Here is an 18,957-nt window from a genome sequence, read left to right as displayed (position 1 = left end):
AATGGCATTTGACTGTAAATATTGTGTAACTTTTAGGGTTATTTTTTATGGGTACTTCTCTTTTAATAATAGAGATTGTTGTGGGTTTTTAGCACTGTGCGCGGACCCCACCAACACGTGACGGCCCGCGATTAGTATACTTTTTAATTTTTTTTTTTTAAATCAGACAAAATAAAATAAAATAAAAATTAGAAAACCCACTAAGTGTTTTAGGGATAAACATGGTCTTAGTGCCCTCTAACTAAAGAAAGAACCAACTTCCAGCAACCAAACTAGAGTTACACGGGGCCTGTCTTTCTTCTATTTTCACTTTAGGTTTTCAAAATTAATGGAGCCCATCTTTTTTCTATCTGTTCACTTCACTTTTTCAAAATCAACTTTCAAACCCTAATCCCTTATTTCATCTTTTCTCTCAGCCACGAAACCCATCTCTCTCGAAAAGTCTCCTAATTTCTCGTTTGCGGCCTGCCTTAGAGGAGTGGAAGATACCGACAATCTCTTTTGGAACTCTAATTACCAAATTCCCAAATTGATAAAACCTAATCAACGCTTCTTTTATTCTCTTCTTCTCTCTTAATCCCAAATTCGCTTTACTTCAGAGAATGGATGAGCTTGGAACTCGCCGTGGGTGAGCTCGAGATCGGATGTGGTTGAGTTCGGGATTTGCTGTGGCTGGAGTTTCAGAGAGTAGATGAGCTCAAAGGTTGTTATCTCCATTTTTATTTGTCCACACAACCTTGATGACAGTTGTGGCAACGAAGCTGTTTTCTCTGTCGTTGTCTTGTCCAATGGATGATTTCAAGAGATGTAGTAATCAAAGGGTGGAGACGAGACTGTGTGACGAAACGTAACAAATTCTTCCATGTCACCGCCATGGTTGTGGAGCCCCTCAATGCTGCGATTCAGATTCACCAATGGTGGGAACAAAACCCTAGTTCATTGCTGATAATGGTGAAGAGCCAGCAACTTGTGGTGGTTACTCGTTGGCTAGCTACTAACATCATTGGGTTTTGTTCATTTTTCAGTTCCAGATCTGTGGTCTCTTATCCAACGCCCCATTAAATCAAAGGTTTTAACTTTGGCCTCTTTCTCTAACTTCACCATCAAACTCTCTCAACCAATGTTTAGATTTTTTTTTCAGATAGTGAGGAAGACCTTTGTTGTCAGCGAAGGATAAGGCGTCAAGAAGGAGCCAAAGCAAATTGCTGGAGAGATTATCTCTTTACAAGGAAGAACTTTAACATCACTGATCGTAGAGAAAAAAACATGCAAGCTCATTCAGAAGAAACTTTATAGTTTTTTTTTGAGTCATTCTTGGGTTCACCCCTAGGGTGATTCACCAACCAATAGGATTTTATTATTTCAAATTTGATATCTTTTAAAAATAGAAACAAAATATTCTCAAATTATATTATGTTTTTAAAATAAAAAAGTAAAAAAAGATAATAGTTACAGAAAAAAGAATTAAAAAAATAATATATTTTTAATGTTCTCAACAAAACTCTAAATCCTAAATCCTAATCCTAAACCCTAAACCCTTGGATAAACCCTAAACCTTTGGGTAAACCCTAAACCCTTGGGTAAACCCTAAACCCTTGGGTAAACTCTAAACCCTTGGATAAATCCTAAACTCTAAATAAAAAAATACTAAAACCCTAAATCCTAAACGCTTGAATGTTTTAGTGTATAGTGATTTTGATTTAGAGTTTAGGATTTATCCTAGAGTTTAGGGTTTATCCAATGGTTTAGGGTTTAGGATTAAGGGTTTAGGGATTAGAATTTAGGTTTTAGGGTTTAATGTTATGCTCACGACGTAAAATATTTTTTTTGTAATTATTACTATTTTTTTTACCTTTTAATTTTAAAAAATAATATAATTTGATAATATTTTGTTTCTTTTTTTAAAAGATATTGAATATAAAATAAAACAATCCTATTGGTAGAGGTTCACCCTAGGGAGTGGACCTAAGAATAAGTCTTTTTTTTATATTGATTTTAGTTTTCGCAGGCCATTTTCACACATTTTCTTGCAGAAACTTGTCTACAATATGTTTTATACTTCTTATCCAAATTTATTTTTTATTTTAAAATATTGATTTTTATATGATCATCGCCAATATTTCTCAGAAGTGCTTCGGAATCATCAGATCACTTCCGATAAACAGTTCCGACAAAATTTGTTAATTTACCGCCTAATTGTAGAATATAAAATCTTGTCCACAAAGTTAAGTTAAATAACTTTTGTTCCCTTACATGTTGTGTTCTCGTCTATAACTCATTCTTGTAACATTTGTCTGCCCACAACTTACATGTCCACTATTTTTGTATCCATAATGTTCGTCCGTCCACATAATGTTTATCTATCCAAGTAATGTTTATCCAACTTTCTCCATCCACAAATCTGAGTAACCATAACATCCTTACATGGACACGAAAGCATCCATAACCACCGAACATGTATTTGTGGACATGATAGCATCCACATCCATGAAATATGGATGACTGTAACTTGCTAAACTGGTCATTTTAACGTGATTGTGGGATTAACATTTTTTTACGATCTTGTGGTCCTTATAAAAATCTAACTATCGAGAAACCTAATCTAATAAATGTCTAAAAGCTAAACCGAACAAAAACAACACAAAACAATATTCCAATTTTCCGTTTCGTTTCAGTAAGGGCAAAATAATCCAAAAACTCTTTCAGTTTCCGTGAATGTTTATGCTACAAGCGGAAAGTAGCTTTGGGTGCAAAGAAAACTCAAAAAGTGGCCTACTAGGTAATCAACTCTTTAATATATGGGGACGAATGAGATGTTTGTATAATTATTTAGGTCCTGCGTGAGATACCTGACGCAATTTAAGAAGGCTTTTATATATTTGGGCCGAAAAGTATTGCCCATTACTTAAAAAAGCGACAACTCCGTGACATATTGTTGTTGTGCTGGGACCCAAAAACGGCGTGCATTTTGTCGACTTTCAGTGGAACTGTCTTTTTCTTTCTGTCCAAATCAAAAAAGTTTTAAAGATCCTTTTGATTGCAACTAGAGAAAAAGATAACAAAACTTCCACTTTTTGTAACGTAAATACATTAATAAAAAAGGTTTCACGAGTACATTTTAAACTTAAAGCAGAAACAAATAAGTAAAAGAGAAGGAGTGTTTATTCCTAATAGAGCTAGGAAGAAAAGTTAATTGATTTTAGATTTGTCCGAAGCATAAACGTAGAGATCTGGATCTGTCTCGTAGAAGACAATATCACCAGTGTCACTGACGTAATGATCTTTTTAATACTTGCGACCAAACTCTCCACCAAGTGAATCGGTATTGCTCCTGACGTCTTCGGCTCTCTGTAGTATCTTCCTAACACATGTTTAGCTGCTCTCGTCTGTCCACAATTCATTAATTAAATTAGTAATTAATCACCATTTAATCAAATGAAACTAGAGAGAGAGAAAGCTAGATCACTCACCGCATCGACCAAGTGATAGTGAGGGATTTGTGGGAAAAGATGATGGATCACGTGAGTTCCAATGTCGTGATGGATGTTGTTGAAGATTCCGTAATCTCTATCAATAGTTGTTAATCCTCCACGTAAATAACTCCATTCCTATTATTGTATGCAAAACATCAAAAATTAAGATTAATCAATACTAACCATTATTGCTTTCTGTACATTTCTTTTTAAAAATTGATTTATTTACCTTGCCTCTGTACCAAGGCAACTTCTCATCGTGACCATGATGATGCAAGTACGTGACAGCGTCCAACCACATTACAAAGATCTGAAAATTTTCCAAAACTTTATGTCAAAAACAATTTATTATTAATAATATATAAATCTCTTGTAATAATATGTGAAACTTACAATGTAAGGAACACCATAGACTTTGAGAACTGTGACTGGACCAACGAGGAACGATAGATAAACAAGAGTGGCCAACATTATGGACCAGCAAGTTGTTGAAGTTGCAATAAGCTTCCTCTCGCTTGGAGCAAATAAACTACTGTATGGGTTAAAATGTGACCCTTCTTTTCCAGGACTTCTGTACCACTGTAGTTAAAATCCAATCAAAATTAATTTATATATTGGCTTAAAACTCAAAATATAAAACCATTTGTAATTTTAAGAAAAAAATTGAAATTGTATTTTTTTTTACCAGATAGATCGGGTAAGCGAGCATGGGCAGAGGAACAGTGTATCTGAGCATCCGAGTACTATGGGGCAAGTTCTTGTACAACTTTTCTGGCAACTGAAATACATAATTATAATTAATATTACTATTACTGTTTGTTTGATGACAAAAAAAAAATTAATATGACTATTACTATTACTATTACGGAGTAGTACTTACTGGTATTAAATATTCATTGAAAATTTGTCATTCTGGTTATGTATTCGTATTAATTCATTGCATGTGATGTGTTTATAAGTTTTTATACTAATAGCTTTCAAGATTGAAGACAAAAGTATTACGAAAACGCCAAAACTGAAAAGGAAAAAATAATGAAGAAAGTAAACGGATTTCGAGGAGAATCATTTTATGCTAAGGACTCGAATATAAGTGGTCCATCGTTAAAGTTAGGTACTACTCCCTCCGTTTTTTAATATAAGTCGTTTTAGAGAGAAATTTTTTTGTTCCAAATTATATGTCGTTTTCGGTTTTCTATGTAAAATTTATTAATAATTAATGTTGTATGACCAATGGTAATATATCTTCTATTTTTATATTGGTTGAATTGTGGTTAGGTAAATAATTAATGATGTTTTTGTCTAGAAAATATAAGAAATTAATGGTTTTCTTAATCTACGTGTATAACTGTTAAAACGACTTATATTAAAAAACGGAGGGAGTATAAAAGTATAGATTTTCATTTTCTGAGTTACTACCATAACCACTAAATGCATCTCCAAAAAAACTATCTATCTAACATTTTAAAGTTTGCAAAACTCTAAATTTAAAGTTTCAAAGTATTTTTTTCATAACCAAAACTTTAAACGTAATTTCAAATTATTTGTATTTTACACAATGATCCTTATTTTTGTTATAACTAATACAAATCTATAAAACTTTTATAAATAACTAGTACATATATAAAAATATTACAGTAATATTAATTAAAAAAATCTTACATTAAATATATAAAATTATAAATAGAAATACATAATTAAATATTAACTACAAGCAAAATACCACACTATTCCATAAAATTATTTTTGTAATGCTCCATATTCGGTTAAACAAATTTGTTTGGACAATAATTTAGAAATTTTTGAGGTTTTGGAGCAAATTTACCAGATTATTAATATTGTTATAATATTTAAAATTTCTAATAATTATGTCTTGATATATCTATTTTAAAGTTTTTATTACATTTTTTTGTAATATTTTTTTGCCTAATTATAGTTTTAAAATATTATAAATCTTATTTAAAATTTTTATTACTTTTTTGTGTAAAATTTGAATTTATAAAAACAATTGGAAATATTTATGATGTATAAAAAATTAAGAATTAAAACAATAAATGAGAAAATACTTAAGAATCATAAATGTAATGTATAATTAATATAATGATCAAAATGTAAATAAAAAAGATGAAATTTCAAATTTGAAGTTGAGTAGTGAAAGTTCAAATTTGAAGTTTCGTCCCTCAAACTTTAAAATTTTAAATTCTTTTTAGAGAACAAAAAACTGTATATTTAAAATTATAAAGTTTGTTTTGGAAATGCTCTAACAAGATCAATTATGCTGAACTATTACACTTGCAAATTGTTTTTTACTACAGCTAGAAAACAGATCTGACAAGTGGTCGGTCTGACCTCAGACTGAAAACATAAACTAATAAAATAAACATATAGAATCCTAAGAACATAGACATAAGAATAAATTCCGAAAAACAAACAAATAAATAAAAGACAAGAGAAACTACGAGAGTAGGAAAGATTACCGGAACCCAAAGACTCGTCGTTTTCAACATGGCCATGGTTCTGGTGGTGTGTCCGATGGCTTATTCTCCTGCAAACCCCAATTATAAAAAGTTATGTATTTATTATTTTGTGAAAATGAAATTGTCTCTATAATGATTTAACAATCTCACTCATTTTATATTTATTTTGTTTTTTTAGTTGGTATATTTATTGAACAACTAACAATAGAGTGCTCTAACAATCCCATTCTTTTTTTTTTGAGCAAAAAAACATTTAATGCTTTTTACTACTAAACATTGTGTCGGAAATAAGTAAAAGAAAACTATAAATCCTCATGAAATTGATGCATGTAAATCTTTTTCGAAGATATCTGAAGCTGATGTAAACAAATAACAATAGTGAAAACCTATAAAAAAAAATCAAAAATCTAATTATACTTAAGAAAGTAAGAAAACTCAGGAGTCAGGACCAATAGATAGGCGCATATCATTTAAAAAAAAGTTTTGGATTCTTTTTCATTGGCTTCTAAAGATTTGTTTTGAACAGAAAAGCAACCTCATATTGTCACATGCATTGTTTAATAGGATTCTTATTTAATTATAAAATTGCTACTCTAGCAAAAAAAAAACAGTTGGTAGTTCCCAGTTAATACTGATTACAGTTTGCTAGCATGCACCCAAGAAGAATGACAAACGAAAATGTAAGAAATACGAAAACAAGTACTAATAGTTTACATGGAAATAGTTAATAAATGACTTACCAACCATGGTAAGGAACGAGGATGAATGAATGAAGAATGTGACCAACCACACTGTTCAGCAGAGGAATGTCTGAAAAACTCCCATGTCCACTGCCATTATTCAATTTTATTTTCACATCATTGTGTAACATAAAAACGTATTTATCATTTATTGCACAATTTATTTTAACTTTTCTACATTTGTTTTAACCCAAACTCTTTAACAAGGGTAACAAATCCGGTATATGACGTGTCACTTGTCTAAATCTCGAAAATAGATTGGAACACAAAAAGAAGAAAAAAAAACAATATATTTTTTTCTTGTCAAAGAAACAAGAGTAATATATTTGTTGCCAAAAAAAATAAACAGTATATTTTCTTGATATTATACTATACTATAATTATAATTAAAAGTTCCGGGGATCTAGAGAAAGAGAAACAAAATTTGAGAACATCAAAACGTAGATCCATTAAATGCGGAAATAATATTAATTATAGAAAAGAAGATATTTTGTTACGAGTCTTACGACTGATGAGTGATGATGCTTGAACTGATGAAGAAAAAAATCTTAGATCCTATATTTTATTTTATTTTTTTAATAATTGAACATGAAAAGGTAACCTCAAAAGAATTAAATCTTGAAGTCAGTGACGACGATACTCATCGAACGTGCATTCAAGAAATTAATAAATTGAACAAAAAGAGTCAAAATAATAAAACAGAAAATTTAATTTACCAGTCGTGGCCAAGAACGAAGATGGCCCAGAAAAGGGTTCCTTGGGCAACCCAGTAGAGTGGCCAGAGGAACCAGCTATCAAAATACACGGCGGCCATGGCCAGAGCCGCGACGGCGAAAATGTCTCTGGCGACGTAGCTCATAGATCTCAAAGGACTCTTCACCCAACAATGCTTAGGAATCGCCGCCCTGATATCTCCGATCTTAAACGGTGGTTGTTCGCTTGGATCAAACCCTTCTTCCTTCCGGGCACCGGAATCTCCGTTAACATTGCTGCGCTGGTCCATAGCAACAACCATTGCTGGAGAGAGAGATTTGGACGAAGTTTCTCTCTCTAGATGTGTGGCCTTTCAGTGAAATGTGGTGAAGAAAGGTTTGATGGATTTTTTGGGTGTGTGAGGTTGGCTTATATAAAGGGAGAAGATGTATATATGGACATTGAGAAAATACTCCAAATTATTTTTTAATGATTAATAATTTATTTTTTTATTTATCAAAGAATAAAAGGGTAATTTAGCTGTAACTTTTGTACAATGGGTTGGGTGTATAATGTTCCAAAAAAAAGGGTTAGGTGTATTACTTTGTTACGTCGTTCAACGCAATGAAACCAAATTGGAGAAATGTGTTTTACGCAAAAGTAAAGTTAAAAAAAAAAAATGCTAAGAACAACATTTTGCCATTTCTGGTCGTATAAATTGTTTTTATTTTCGAACTGTGGTCGTATAAATTGTTTACGTTTAAAATTTACACTAATTTCATATATATGAGATTCGAAGATATTTGCTATTCAATACGTTATACGACAATCATATTTAAACTTGGGTATAAATAGAATGCTACCATAATCTATAACTTCACTAAGATGTCTTTATATTTTTAGATTTTCCTTGGACGGAAGGATTGTACCAAATAAATTTATTTGTGTTTCTTACTCTAGAATCAAATGCCATATGTAGATGCAGTGGAATGGAAGACAAACATAACGATCCTCTAGCATATATATTTTGTTCCCTAAAATTTTGTCGATTATTTATTGACTAGGCTAAGATCAACATGAATTATTTTTATATGTGCGGGATGGACATTGTGTATATAAATTATTATTTATTTTACGTTTTTACATGAAATAATAAAATAATAAACTGAAAAGTCTATAACTATTATGTATAATTAAGTTGACGCGAACACATAAATCAAAACAAACACTCTTTTTACTTAAAATAATTTTGATATAAAAAATCTAAAAATTCAATTATATCTATGGTATATAATTAAATTTAAATAATATTAATATATAGAAGTATATTTTAAAATATCTGTTAAATAATGCTTTATAGTTATATAGTTTTATGACAATTCGTATTTTTTAAAATATTGAAAATAAAATTCTCAATGGGATACTTTTAATAGTTTTAGTAATTTATAATTGTTTTTAAAAATTTAATACAAAATATAAAATTAGAATATTAAGTTCTCAATATTTCTTCAATGCAAATTTCAAATTAAACTATTATGTTCTTATATGGTATATAGTTTAATTTAAACGATAGTAAAAACATATTTTTAATATGAAAATCTATTAAATAAGATATTTTATTCATATGATTTTATGATCATTTGTATATTTATATATTGTATAACAAAAAATTAAGCCATTACTCACAAAATTTTTAATGTAATATTTTTTACAGTTTTAATAATTTATAGTTGTTTAAAAAAATCAAAGTATCGCATATAAGAAAAAATTTAAATTTTTATTCTATGATTAATATGATTATTTAATTTATTTTAAAAATATAAAACAAAATATAGAAGAAACACAAATTGTTATCAATTTTTATTATTCAAAATCACTAGTTGTCATGTATATATATTGATCACATTTAATAATTTTGTAGCTTTTATTTAAGAAACTAAATAATAATTTCTTTTGGTACATTAGTAATTAGTTTTTTAGTTAATTTAATGAGAACTACCGTGTATATTTAGATTGACCAATTTATTTCTTTAGGTAATCTGAGAACCATACACTACACGTTTTAAATATTGTAATTTTCTCAAATAATATATAAGGAATTAGTTCATCATAAAAGTGATTAATAAAACTTCCAATAAATAAGAAAATCTAAAAAAAAAAATGAAGTAGTTAATGGGTAGTAGCTTAGAATTGAATTGAGTAGAAATTGCTAGCAAATTAAATTGAGGAAAGTTGAGGAAAAAACAGTTGCCACATCACTATGATTTGTTTGACTTACTAAACATGTATCCAGCGGTTTTATTTATTTGAGATGACTTGCTTTTTTTTATTTTTTTTTATATTTTTGGAAGATGTCTTGCTTTAATAGCGATTTTATTTTGACTTATTCTTGGGTTCACTCCCTAGGGTGAATTTCTAGGTTCACCAACCAATAGAATTTCATTATTTCAGATTCAATATCTTTTAAAAAAAGAAAACAAAATATTGTCAAGTTATATTATGTTTTTAAAATAAAAAGATAAAAAATAAAAAATAAAAATAGTAGTAATTACAAAAAATATTTTTAACGTCGTCAGGAAAAAGTAAACCCTAAATCCTAATTCCTAAACCCTAAATCTGAAACCTAAACCCTTGGATAAATCATAAACTCTAAATCAAAAACACTAAACACTAAAACACTCAAGGGTTTAGGATTTTAGTGTTTAGTGTTTTTGATTTAGAATTTATGATTTATCCAAGGATTTAGGGTTTACCCAAGGGTTAGGGTTTACCCAAAGGTTTAGGTTTCAGATTTAGGGTTTAGGGATTAGGATTTAGAGTTTAGTGTTTTGCTGGCGACGTTAACAGTATTTTTTTAAAAACTTCTTTTTTTTGTAACTATTTTTTTTTACCTTTTTATTTTAAAAGCATAATATAACTTGACAATATTTTATTTCCTTTTTTAACAAATATCGAATTTGAAATAATAAAATCATATTGGTTGGTGAACCTAGAAGTTCACTCTAGGGGGTGAACCCAAGAATAACTTTTTTTTTTGTATTTGTTACCCCTCTCCCCCCCCCCCCCCGCGGAAAAAAAAGTTCTATTTTTGGCATAACGTAGTTGGTGGTTTTTTGTTTTTCATTCATCACGTAATATAATACTGCATACTAGTTAGATGCTTAGAAACCTATCATACGTAGAAGAATCAGTTGGATGGAACTAATTCACTTTATCCGGAAATAACAACACAAAAACAGAACAAATTCATTGTGTGGGTCAAGTGGGTTAAATGTTGATTAAAAAAAAGCATCATTTCTCCAGTTACAAAAAAAAAAAATAGCATCATTTCTAATATATATATTTTGTATTTTTATAAGAATATATAATAAGATTATAAATGGTGAATGAACTAAAATCAATTCATTTAATGTGGCTAGTGGTGGAGACTTGGGGTGGTGGATTGTGTTATAGTAGCTGTTTTTAGTTTTAATTTTTATCTATAACCTTTAAAATTATCAATTATGCTTTAGAATAGTTCTGAAAACTACAACAGGAAGATTAAAAATAGATGTAAAAAAACTATATTTTCTAAAACAACAATTTTTAGCTGTAGAAAAAATAATGCTACAGCAATAAAATTAAAATACTTTCCTTACAGTTAAATAAAAAAATCATACAAACTAAATTCTACACAATTTTTTTATTTTACTTCTAACCTAATCACCCCATTGAATTTTAAAATTGAGGGTTTCATCTACCTCTTCTTCTTTTCTTTTTTTGAACATACCTCTTCTTCTCTCTTCGATGGTTTTCCAACACGCCTTTGCGATTCAATCATCAACGACTTAATATAATTGTATATATATTGGACTTAGTTGCATTAAGTACGTTCGGACTATATGCAATCTTATATATATATTAAAACATAAGTCACAACTTCGATTCATGTGTAATTTTTAAAAATGGACCTAATGAATTTATTCTAAAAAAGTCATATTACATTTAATCTATAATCTTATTATTAAAATTTTAGGCCTACCAGAAAATTTTATTGAACTATCAATAATTGAATTTAAACAATAGATGATCCATTGGATTTATATATAGTATAAATAAAATAGATATAATTTAATATTATAATACTATACCTCCATATGTTAAATAATTAAATATTTGTCGATGTTAATTTTTAAAATTATAAAAAAAAATTTAAATAACAAAAATCATATTATCTAACAATGATTAATATTTACTACCTTAAACCAATGAAAACAAATTTCAAACTATATAGTTTATTTTAAAAATTAAAACAAAAACTAAATGTTTAATTATTTACTCGATAATATAAATCTATGAAACGAAAAAGTTTAATTTTTTAAAAACTTTCTAAATTTGTGAAATGTTACAATATCTTTGAATATGACAATAAAATAATATTTTAGTAATCTTTATATATATAGTTACGAGTTTAATAATAAAATAATTATTCGAAAATATATATAGAAAAAGATACAAATATATGTGAAAGTTTGAAACAAATTATTCAATGAAAAAATATACCGTAAACTATTATGTTTTAAAAATTGATAGACACATATTATTATAATATATACTAATTTAGAATTTAAAACAAAATATTTATATAAAAAGAAATGAAAATAAAAATCAGCACATGTGCGCGGATCGAGATCTAGTTACTCATTAAAATTACTTGTAACAACTTTTCTTTATTTGGATAAAACATTTTCACATGGTTGTGACACTCTATGACCAGAGTTGGCAACCTAAAGCGCACCGTTTACAAGTAATTAGAAACATAGGATGTACTTTGTAAGTCATAGTATCTGCCGGGTAATATCTAACTTAGATTGCTCACATCCACAAGCGTCTAGTTGTAGCCCGGCTTAAAAGACTATCATATTTTCCTATAAACTATGGAATTAATTGAGTGCACATTACAATTTTCTCTTAATGAAGGTGTGAAACGTGGGACTGGTGCTAATTAGAGGGAATTTTTCCATAGTTTTTTTCACATCAAAGATTGCCAACTTAGAGAACTATAGTTAATTTTCCTCACGAATGAAGCTCTTCAAGAATAAGAAACTAATGTAGGCGACTTGCTATGTACCATTTCTACTATTTATATATGTGTGTTTAGATATCAGAATAATAGTTTAAGAATAATCCTAAAATGTAAAAAGAAGTATGTGTTTGTTATTTAGCATACGCACATGGTGGAGAACATCCTTCGATTTCCTCGTGATTTCCGAAGGGCCACTTTGTTTTAAGTATGAACTTTAAACAATTAACGAATAAATCGTTACATATTTCGAGCTTTATTTGAAGGAGACAATATATATATACACATTAGTTGATACAGTTATGACTTAGGTTGAATTGAATTGATAGCGAGATGAAAATGATATTACGATTTCTTAGGTTATAATGACATTTTTATGATGTTTTTTTGACATTTTTCATTCTCTTTTTTTTTTGCTATAAACATGAAGGTAAAACCTATAGATGGACTGTCTTTCTAGATATTAGAATGAAGTTTAAGATATAGTTTCATATCTGTTTGACCACACGAATTTATTCAAATTTATGTTTTCTGAAGTCCGTTTACCACTGAACCACCTCCATATGATTACAGTTTTATTCTATTTTAATAATGTTATGTATATATGATATGTAGTTTCATTTTATTTCCCTAATTAACTACGAGTAAATGTACTTATCAATTATCATACACGTCTTGACGTGTTGACATATCTTATACTCTTTCCGTTTCTAAAAGATTCATATTCTATAGAAAACTTTTGCTTTAAAAATATACATATTTTATATTTTCAATGTAATTTTGTCAACAATAGTGAGAAATTGTAAAGTTCAAGAACATTAATTTATTTTTAGAATCTTATTAGTTTAAAAATATATAAAATATAAAATTACAAAAAAAACTATGTATTTATAACTAAGTCTTAATATCCCCTATATATTAATTGAGGATCTTTTAAAAAGTTATAACCTGAATTTTGTAAAAATTAAAAAAAGACCCCATCCTATGTGGCAGTTGTTTAAGCCTTCTAAAATCTGACGTGTCAGAATTATAACACATTAAGAAATAGCATAGTTTATAAATTAACTCCCTAGCGAAATACAATTTTTGACAGTCACATATACATAGTCTAAAAATAAGACGGCAGGTGCGCCTATGCTATGTAAAACCATAGTGTAATCCATCAGTATTATTTATTGTGTATGTTTTTCTTATCATGTAAGCATAACTATGTAATAACGTCTACGAATACATTTTATAGGGAATAAATATTAAATGTTCTCATTTTACTTCAAGTTTGTAGAAAATAGAACATGTAATTTCTATGCATTATGTACGAAAATAAACAGACCTACATCACTTACAAAAATTATTGACAGGAACATTATCGTTAGAACATTATCGTCAGTTAATATTATCTACCTTGATTAATAAGAACATTCACCACTGTAATAGAAATGCTACACAAGTTTCAGTTAATCTTCCTGATTTTCTCATATCCACTTTATTAATTATATTGTATATGTAGCAAACGTGGTTTACCAGAAAAATTCAGTCACTTGATAAAAAACTTTATAATCTGTACTATGATATTGTTTAAAGGGTCATAACTATGTCTGTTTGCATGAATGGTTGGGGGGTCCTTTTTTTTTGTAAAACAATGGTTGGGGAGTCCTTCTTCAGTTGGTTCTAGAGAATTTTGTTCTAAAATCATGTAATTATTACTGTAAGTGAGGTATATAAAAACGGCAGATTACTTTTGAGTTTCATGTGATTCAAAAAGTACTGCTCTACAATTTAACCGGTTCATATCACAAACTAATTTAGGGTTATGTTAAATCAATCATTACCAGTTTTGGTATTTATGTTAAACGAATTTAATCAATTTTTTTTATTTCTCATTTTTCTTCAAGGGAAAGCTGCCCATGGAAATATTAATAATCGTGTGAGATCCATAAAATATGTTTGTTAAGTCTTTGTGGCCAAGGCAATATATTATTAATATATTTTATAAACTAACACATTAACCTATGGAAATTCATCGTAGTGGGAGACTTTATAGCCAAGACTATTAATTAAGCCTAAGGAACTAATGGAAACTAAATAATATATAGAGCTTATATGTGAGGGGTATCAATTGAGAATTTGCGGCCAAGGCTATTAAATATTGCTTATGCTAATCCGATCAAATATCTCGGTAGTTATATAACAAGCTGTTTTAGTTTCTCATGTACGTATATTAATTGAAAATCATTTAAAAATTATAACTCTAAGTTTGTACTAATTAAAAAAGACTCTGATTCGGTGTCATTTAATTAGGATAATAATTTAACTTACGTGACAGCTTAAAAATCAATATTGAAAAAATGTTGGTTCAAAATTTAATTACTAGAAAAACATTATATTAATCTAAAATATAAGAAGAGTGTATTATTTCCTTAAATAAAAACTACGAAATTACCTAATGTGATTAACATAAATATGATAATTAATGATTATGAATAATAAGATTTGATAACAATTTTTACATCCTTCTGAATTTTTGTTTAAATTTATATTATTAAAAACAATAAACAGTGACATTAACCATATAATAAAAAGTTAGATTTTTTTTCTCATATGTTATATTTTGAATTTTCTAAAATGACTTTAAATTACAAAAATGAGGAGACATTATATGTATATTTTAAATTCGTAAAACGACTTTATATTACAAAAATGAGTAAACCTTATATGTTATACTTTTCTTATATATTAGATTTTTTTCTTATATGTTATATTTGAATTTTTTTAAAACCACTTTAAATTACAAAAATGTTAGTTTTCCCTTAAGAATACGATTAAAAACATTAAAATGACATGTATCAATTCGATGGTTGATCTGAGACCTTTCAAACCATATGGAAGATAAATGTCAAAATAATTCAACTGTGAAAATAATACTGTTGAATTTTTTCAAGAATGTGTTCGGTGAAAAAATAAAAATTTTTGTGTCATAATTTGCTTAATGTCCAATCCGATCAACCCATGATTTATTATTTATAGTTTAGTTCCATAATTTTTAATAAAAATTGATCCGGTCATCGGAAAAAAATTATATAATAACAACAAAAAAACATTATATAAGTATAAATAAAATGATCCCATATATAAAAAAATTATCGATAATATATATAAATAAATTCACCCTGCGCAAGGCGCAGGTCTTATCCTAGTGTTTTATTAAAAGTGTGAAAATTCTAAAACATAGATCTTTTAGGAACGGATGGACTATTAATTGTACTAACCATTCGTATTTGATGAAAAATCGTGTACGTAGAAAGGAATCATTTCGTAGATATCCACGATTTTACCCAAGCTAGAGAATTATCCTCCTAAAAATTAAAAGAGAAGTCACTTTAGTGATTTCTGCTGACGTGGCACTCATATAGAGCTTCTCGGGAAAATCCTTATAATTCTATGGCTGATTTTTTGGAATTTTTCTTTTTCATTTATTTTTTTCACTCCCCTCCACGGATTTGAAAACACCGTCGTATGTCATGAAGTTTTTTTTTTTTTTTTTTTTTCAATCGCGTATCAATTGAAGGGAGATATGGTTTCAAACCGATGAAAACAATTGAAGCGACAACCAGACGAGGTGAAGTTTGTCGATACTCTCGGAATTTATAGTTTTTTGGTTTCTCTGATTGGATTCGACTTTTAAGCTATAATGCGAAGATTTTTCGGTTTCTCTGATTGGATTCGACTTTTAAGCTATGATACAAAGATTTTTGGATTTCACTGATTAGATTCGACATATGTTAAGCTATAAACTACGATTTGCTTATTAACACTTTGAATCTTTGTATCTAATTGACTGATTAATCTTCTTGTTGTTGAGTTCTTGATTCTCTTAAACAAGACCATTGCCACGACCAGAGATGTATTTTGCGGACTGTCTACTGATGGAACAAGAAGAGACAACTGACATTTACAACAATCGGCAATTCGACTTCAGTCTCTGAAGAAGGACTGTAAGATTATCTTCTCCTTAATAACTCAACAAGCATTTAGACAGTCCTCTCTTGACATTTTCAAGTTTGGTTTTTGTTTCATTAGCACGATTTTGAGCTTCACATTACTAATTGCGATAGTCTGTTGCATCACTAATTGCAGCATGATTTAGAGCTTCACATTACTAATTTAGTCAGTCAGTTTCATTCCTTGCGGTTTCCGGTCTGTTGGTTTTTCGGATTTTCAAGTTTGGTCTTCTTATTTATGAGAAAAATGTGAATAGCCTGTTTAGAAAAACCCAAATATATTGTCGGTAGATGTTAAGCCCATATATTTATTCGATTTGGGGATAATAATTAGATAACTTGCGCAAGATTGTTAACTAATTTGCATATTAATAACTTTCCTTATTATTCGAATCAATTGCTTGCGCCGGTTGTTATCATATTTATTACATTACTTGCGCAAGTTAAAATCATATCATATGCAAATCAATTTATGACAATACACAATTAATATCTTTCTTTAAACGATTTTAATATTTATTAGGGGTCATTAATATGATAAATAAATCGGCTTAATATATATGAGAAACCCGAATGCTTAAATTACAAACATTCAGCTCTTACAAGAACAATGGCAATGGTGCGAGCAAAAAAAAATATTGTTTCTTATGTGAGAGAATTAAAACCCCGTAAAGATACGTCGCGTATTGAAGTTAGTTAGGATTGTTGTGGAAGCACCCTAGCCTACTGGTTAAGGTTTAAAGGCTTCTACACCCAGGTCTGGGGTTCGAATCTCAGACTATGCAATTTATTGCAGATTACAAGAAATCCAGGTTTCAAGTCCCGGAGAGAGCAGTTATTAAACAATTATGCAGACTACAGAAGAAAGACATACAAGGGATCTTCAACATGGTGCAAATAAATCTGGCCAGGCGGGATTTTCATAGGACGGCTCAGGTGATGCAGTTAGGCGTAGGTCTTCATAAGGCAGGTAGTATTGCCGGTTGCCGAATCGTCTATGTAATCTTTTCATATCGTAATTGTAATATCTTAATAAATCAGCGTCAAAAAAAAGAAATTAGGATTGTTCGCTTGTGGATAAACTATAACAAAGAATCAGGAAACACCATTGAAATGGTGGTTGTTGATAAAGAAGTAAGTATACATCACACAAAATACATTTTTAGAAGCATTGTTTATATACTTATTCTGCGTTTATAAAACTCTTATAATTTTTGTGACCAAGGAGGAAGAATTCATGCTTGAGTGGTGAAGAGTTTGTGTTGAATATACAGGAAGGATCAAAGGATCTATGTATATAATACATAAATGTGACCAGGGGACAAGTAATACTATCTTATATCATTTTTTTGTTTGTTGATATATACTATCTTATAAGTAAGCTAGCATTATGCATTTTTTATTTAATTCATGAGGTCATTTTCTCACAGCAGAGAACCTTTTGGAATGGTGCAGAGGAGGAAATTTCTCAGGGATATACAAGAAGGTTTAAATGAAGCCGCTAAAGTGGGATGGTGAAGGCGAAGAAGAAAGACCTGTAGAGGCCCTTATGATTCTTAAATACGGCGGTGTTCTAACTCACGCTGGTAGAAACAGGGTTACATACTCTACCATTTATTTGTTTTAATATTATAAACTATAAAATACAATGAACGAAATTTTATATAAGATAATTATAATAGTTTTATACTCTACTTGATGAATTGTGTTCGAATATAATTATATAATAACTATTTCAATATTACAAAATCCAAAAATGTTTATTAATATTATTTTTAAATTATTTATCGTTGTTTAAAGAATAAATTTATCATAATTTATCATATTTATCATAATTTATAAAATGCTTACAAAATGCAAGGCAAAGTTGCACTTTCAAGAGTTAAGTCGAGATCTGGATTAAAAATCCTAATAACTGGTAAAGAAGGGAAGCCACAGACAAAAATTGAATGTTGTCTACAAACAGTTTTTCAGAATATTCGTAGTTACGGTACGTAATTTAATCTACTTTTTTTTCAAATACAAATTTTAAAATATATAAACTGTTACAATTATTTATTTTTTGTATTTGTTAGATGGGTTGTGATGAGTTAGGAGACCGATGACGGTATGTCAATTTAATATTTTTCATGTTCAATAAATTTTAAAAATTTATAAATCTATCAAATAATGTTAACCCGTCCAATTGCTTACAAAATTTATTTAATTTTTGCAGGTTTCTAATTGAATTTGCTTTCTTTATCGAGAAATATACTTCATAATTTATATTATTTATGGATAATATTTTGATTTTTATTATATTTTCTTTTAATATGTCTACATAAATTGTTTTTATTATTTATGGAAAAATAATATTATTCACCAAAATAAAGAGTTACGACACATATACAATACAATTCTAATTAATAATAATATAAAATATGTTATTTCTAAACTATACACTATTTTATTTCATTTTTTGAATGAAATATCTTCGTAAACACACAAAATATTTTGTGGCGTTGCAATTATACATAC

General features: G+C 28.7%; 1 pseudogene; it reads right to left on the bottom strand.

The window, feature by feature from the left end:
- Positions 1-3,017: 3,017 nt before the first annotated feature.
- On the bottom strand, positions 3,018-7,733 carry LOC125609427 (annotated as a pseudogene).
- Between the last annotated feature and the right edge of the window lie 11,224 nt (positions 7,734-18,957).

Source organism: Brassica napus, chromosome A5 (genome assembly GCF_020379485.1).
Source record: "Brassica napus cultivar Da-Ae chromosome A5, Da-Ae, whole genome shotgun sequence".
Lineage (NCBI taxonomy): Eukaryota > Viridiplantae > Streptophyta > Magnoliopsida > Brassicales > Brassicaceae > Brassica > Brassica napus.
Note: the sequence above shows the minus strand (reverse complement) of the source record. Positions and strands in the feature narration are given on the sequence as shown.